The 5,726-nt window shown below is 44.8% G+C and overlaps 2 non-coding genes across 2 annotated transcripts; both read left to right on the top strand.

Moving 5' to 3' along the window:
* Nucleotides 1-1,118: 1,118 nt before the first annotated feature.
* On the top strand, nucleotides 1,119-1,190 carry trnaq-cug (transfer RNA glutamine (anticodon CUG)). The gene has a single exon. It is a non-coding gene; the product is annotated as a tRNA-Gln (tRNA).
* A 4,259-nt stretch (nucleotides 1,191-5,449) lies between these two features.
* Nucleotides 5,450-5,521, top strand: trnaq-cug (transfer RNA glutamine (anticodon CUG)). The gene has a single exon. It is a non-coding gene; the product is annotated as a tRNA-Gln (tRNA).
* The last annotated feature ends 205 nt before the right edge of the window (nucleotides 5,522-5,726 follow it).

Here is a 5,726-nt window from a genome sequence, read left to right as displayed (position 1 = left end):
AGTATTGGACGAAGAAGTGTACTCTGTTGGTTGCGTCCCGTGTTCGGCTTCTGAGGAGGTCGATGCGATTTTTCGCTGTGGCCCGTCGGAACTGTCGATCGACGAGTCGAGCGTCATATTGACAACGGGCGGTTGGAAAGATTATCTGTAATCACCAGGCATTGTTCTCTGACGATAAAGGCAGTAACGTTCAAGGAATCCCACACTTCACCTGACCAAGGAGAAAGCTTCCGAAAACTTGTGATTTTGAAACAAAACTGTTGAACGATAATCTGGTGTTGTCAGATTCCTTACATTTGTCATCCCCAGTCCATCACCGGATTCTCCACATCAAGCCTATCGACAATGAATGAGTTCCCTGGTGTAATAGTGCGCGCTACAGACTCTAAAGCTAGTGTTCGGAGTTCGAATTTCGGTGGGACATGATATATTTTTGCCCATATGTTTGCAAATGCAGGGTGAAAAAATAAAATGCCGCTGGAATCCACTCCCTGCTGGTGGGAATTTGCTGCCTCAATCAAAGAGGTTCCAATTGCTTCTATCGGTTTCAGTTCAGAAGCTCAACCGGACTTTTGCTTCCCAAATCAGCAGAAGAGAAATTAGCTTTTTGTTTAATGCACCAAATAACGGTGTTTGCTGAACTTTTCTTTGCAATCTGAATTCAGCAGTCAAGCATGCAGAAATTCAAAACATTGTTTCTTGAAAGGCATGCAATGCTTGGACCGTGTCCTCGCACAAAGTTTACATTTTGTTTTACGCCAATCTTCATGCATCAGTGCCTTGCAATATTTATTCACAGATTATCCGGCAAGACTGTAATAGCAGCTGCGCTGAGCAGATTGAAAGAGAAGCAGTGACGAGGGAAGCGATCGGTTTGACTAGGAGCTGTGCGATTGGCTGAGCATCGATACAAAGCAGAAGGAAAAGGGTGGAAGCTGAAGGAAGAGATGAGAAAGGGCCGAGTCAAAGTGGCAGTTTGGAATTGTCCAGTTCTTGCAGCTTTGCTGATGGGAGAGGGTTGGCAACAGCCTCAAGAAGTCAGTGATGCAGCGATATGGCCGTGCTGAAAAAAGAGGCAAATGTCTTTGGATGAAGGGTGCGGCTTTTATTAACCAATGGGTTCCATGGTGTAATGGTGAGCACTCTAGACTCTGAATCCAGCGATCCGAGTTCGAATCTCGGTGGAACCTGGTTTGTTTTTGTCCCATTCATTTGCAACTGCAGGTCGAAAAAACAAAATGCAGCTGGAATCCACTCCCTGCTGGTGGGAAGTTGCTGCCTCAATCAATGAGGTTCCAGTTGCTTCGATCAGTTTCAGTTCATAAACTCAACCGGACATTTGCTTTCCCAAATTAGCAGAAGTGAAAGTTGTATTTTGTTCAATGCTGAGTTTCACTGCACCAAAGAATGGTGTTTGCTGAACTTTTCTTTGTAATCTGCATTCAGCAGTCAAGCATGTAGAAATTCAAAGCTTTGTTTCTTGAAAGGCAGGCATTGCTTGGATCATGTCCTCGGGCAATGGTTACATTTTCTTTGCAAGAAGTTGCAGTTTTGATGATGGGAGAGGTTTGTCGGTAGCCTCGAGGTGTCAGTGATATGGCATTCTGGCAGTGCTTCGAAAAGAGTCAAGTATCTTTGACTGGTGGGTCCCAGCTGAAGTTGTCAGTTGGTTTCCATCGTGAAATGGTAAGCATTCTGTACTTGGTTTCCAGCGATCCGAATTCAAACCTCGGTGGAACCTCAACTTATGTGCCATTCGTTTGTAACTTTTGGGGAAACAAATAAAAGGCACCTGGAATCCCATCCCTGTTCGTGGGTCGTTCGCAGCCTCAATCAATGAGGCTCGAGCTCCTAGTAAAAATTTGGCCTTTTGTTAAAGGCAAATCGTATTGAACTAACTTGATATCTATGTGCGGAACCACAAGAGATGGGTGAGATCCTGAATGAATATTTCACATCGGTATTTACGATTGAGAAAGGCATGGATGTTAGGGAACTTGGGGAAATAAATAGTGATGTCTTGAGGAGTGTACATATTACAGAGAGGGAGGTGCTGGAAGTCTTAACGCGCATCAAGGTAGATAAATCTCCGGGACCTGATGAAATGTATCCCAGGACGTTATGGGAGGTTAGGGAGGAAATTGCGGGTCCCCTAGCAGAGATATTTGAATCATCCACCGCTACAGGTAAGGTGCCTGAAGATTGGAGGGTAGCAAATGTTGTGCCTTTGTTTAAGAAGGGCGGCAGGGAAAAGCCTGGGAACTACAGACCAGTGAGCCTGACATCTGTAGTGGGTAAGTTGTTAGAGGGTATTCTGAGGGACAGGATCTACAGGCACTTGGAGAGGCAGGGACTAATTAGGAACAGTCAGCATGGTTTTGTGAGAGGAAAATCATGTCTCACGAATTTGATTGAGTTTTTTGAAGGGGTAACCAAGAAGATAGATGAGGGCTGTGCAGTGGACGTGGTCTACATGGACTTCAGCAAAGCATTTGACAAGGTACCGCATGGTAGGTTGTTACATAAGGTTAAATCTCATGGGATCCAAGGTGAGGTAGCCAATTGGATACAAAATTGGCTTGACGACAGAAGACAGAGGGTGGTTGTAGAGGGTTGTTTTTCAAACTGGATGCCAGTGTCCAGCGGTGTGCCTCAGGGATCCGTGCTGGGTCCGCTGTTATTTGTTATTTATATTAATGATTTGGATGAGAATTTAGGAGGCATGGTTAGTAAGTTTGCAGATGACACCAAGATTGGTGGCATTGTGGACAGTGAAGAAGGTTATCTAGGATTGCAACGGGATCTTGATAAATTGGGCCAGTGGGCCGATGAATGGCAGATGGAGTTTAATTTAGATAAATGTGAGGTGATGCATTTTGGTAGATCGAATCGGGCCAGGACCTACTCCGTTAATGGTAGGGCGTTGGGGAGAGTTATAGAACAAAGAGATCTGGGAGTACAGATTCATAGCTCCTTGAAAGTGGAGTCACAGGTGGATAGGGTGGTGAAGAAGGCATTCAGCATGCTTGGTTTCATTAGTCAGAACATTGAATGCAGGAGTTGGGATGTCTTGTTGAAGTTGTACAGGGCATTGGTGAGGCCACACTTGGAGTACTGTGTACAGTTCTGGATACCCTATTATAGAAAGGATATTATTAAACTAGAAAGAGTGCAGAAAAGATTTACTAGGATGCTACCGGGACTTGATGGTTTGACTTACAGGGAGAGGTTAGACAGACTGGGACTTTTTTCCCTGGAGAGTAGGAGGTTAAGGGGTGATCTTATAGAAGTCTATAAAATAATGAGGGGCATAGATAAGGTCGATAGTCAAAATCTTTTCCCAAAGGTAGGGGAGTCTATAACGAGGGGGCACAGATTTAAGGTGAGAGGGTAGAGATAAAAAAGGGTCCAGAGGGGCAATTTTTTCACTCAAAGGGTGGTGAGTGTCTGGAACGAGCTGCCAGAGGCAGTACTAGAGGCGGGTAAAATTTTGTCTTTTAAAAAGCATTTCGACAGTTACATGGGTAAGATGGGTATAGAGGGATATGGGCCAAGTGCAGGCAATTGGGACTAGCTTAGTGGTATAAACTGGGCGACATGGACATGTTGGGCCGAAGGGCCTGTTTCCATGTTGTAACTTCTATGATTCTATGATTCTATGATAGCGTTTTTGATGAGGTAACGGAGAGGGTTGATGACGGCAATGCGATTGATGTGGTGTATATAAACTTTCAAAAGGCGATTGATACAGTGCCTTACAATAGCCTTGTCATCAAGATTGATACCCATATAATAAAAGGAGCAGTAGCAACATGGAGAGAAAATTGCCTCGGTAACAGGAACCAGAGAGGAGTGATGAACAGTTGTTTTTCGGATTGGAGGGAGGTGTACAGTCATGTTCCCCACAGGTCGGTGCTCGCACCACTGCCCTTTTTGATATTTATTAATGACTTGGACTTGGGTGTACAGGGCACAATTTCCAAATTTGCAGATGACACAAACCTCGGAAGTACAGTGAACAGTGAGGAGGATAGTGATAGACTTCAAGAGGATATAGTAATTTGACGCAGAAAAATGCAAGGTGATACATCTCGGGAGGAAGAAAGAGGAGAAGCAATATAAATTAGAGGGCTCAATTCGAAAAGGGGTACAGGAACAGAGAGATCTGGGGGTATATGTGCACAAATCGTTGAATGTAGCGAGGCAGGTTGAGAAAGCGGTTCAAAAAAGCATACGGGATCCTCGGCTTTATAAATAGAGGTATAGAGTACGAAAGCACGGAATTCATGATGAATCTTTATAAAACATTAGTTCGACCACAACTGGAATATTGTGTCCACATCTGGGCACCGCACTTTCGGAAAAATGTGAAGGCCTCAGAGAGGGTGCAGAAAAGACGAACGAGAATGATTCCAGGGATGAGGGACTTCAGTGACGTGGACAGACTGGAGAAGCTGGGGTTGTTCTTTTTGAAACAGAGAAGATTGAGAGGAGATTTGTTGGAGGTATTTAAAATCATGAGGGGTATTGACAGAATAGATGGAGACAAACTGTTCTTATTGGCGGAAACGTAAAGAACCAGAGGGCATAGATTTAAGGTGACTGGCAAAAGAATCAAAACTGACTTGAGGAAAAACCTTTTTTACACAGTGAGTGGTTAGGAAATGCAATGCAATGCCAGGGGTCGTGGTGGAGGCAGATTCAATCGTGGCTTTCAAGAGGGAACTGAAAAATACTTTAAAGGAAAACATGCCGAGGGCCAGTGGGATAGGGCGAGGGAGTGGGATTGGCTGGATTGCTTTTGCATAGAGCTGGCAGGACACGATGGGCCGAATGGCCCACTTCCGTGCTGTAACCTTTCTATGAGTTCAATCAGCTTAGCCTGTCTTTTGCTTTCCTCAATCTTCAGAAGACAAAGTTGCTTGATGTGCACCGCTGCGCTTCACTGCACCAAAAAATGGTGTTTGCTGAATGTTTCTTTGCAATCTGCATTCAGCAGGCAAACATGGAGAAATTCAAAGCACTGTCTCTTGGAATGCAGGCATTGCTTGGATCGTGTCCTCGCACAAAGTTTACATTTTGTTTTACGCCAATCTTCATGCATCAGTGCCTTGCAATATTTATTCACAGATTATCCGGCAAGACTGTAATAGGAGCTGCGCTGAGCAGATTGAAAGAGAAGCAGTGACGAGGGAAGCGATAGGTTTGACTAGCTGCTGTGTGATTGGCTGAGCATCGATACTAAGCAGAAGGAAAAGGGTGGAAGCTGAAGGAAGAGATGAGAAAGGGCCGAGTCAAAGTGGCAGTTTGCAATTGTCCAGTTCTTGCAGTTTTGCTGATGGGAGAGGGTTGGCAACAGCCTCGAGAAGTCAGTGATGCAGCGACATGGCAGTGCTGAGCAAAGAGCCAAATGTCTTTGGATGAAGGGTGCGGCTTTTACCAACCAATGGGTTCCATGGTGTAATGGTGAGCACTCCAGACTCTGAATCTAGCGATCCGAATTCGAATCTCGGTGGAACCTGGTTTGTTTTTGTCCCATTCATTTGCAACTGCAGGTCGAAAAAACAAAATGCAGCTGGAATCCACTCCCTGCTGGTGGGAAGTTGCTGCCTCAATCAATGAGGTTCCAGTTGCTTCGATCAGTTTCAGTTCATAAACTCAACCGGACTTCTGCTTTCCCAAATCAGCTGAAGAGAAAGTTGTATTTTGTTTAATGCTGAGTTGCA

This window comes from Heptranchias perlo, chromosome 35 (assembly GCF_035084215.1).
Source record: "Heptranchias perlo isolate sHepPer1 chromosome 35, sHepPer1.hap1, whole genome shotgun sequence".
NCBI classification, from domain to species: domain Eukaryota; kingdom Metazoa; phylum Chordata; class Chondrichthyes; order Hexanchiformes; family Hexanchidae; genus Heptranchias; species Heptranchias perlo.
This window is presented reverse-complemented; position numbering and strand designations above follow the sequence as displayed.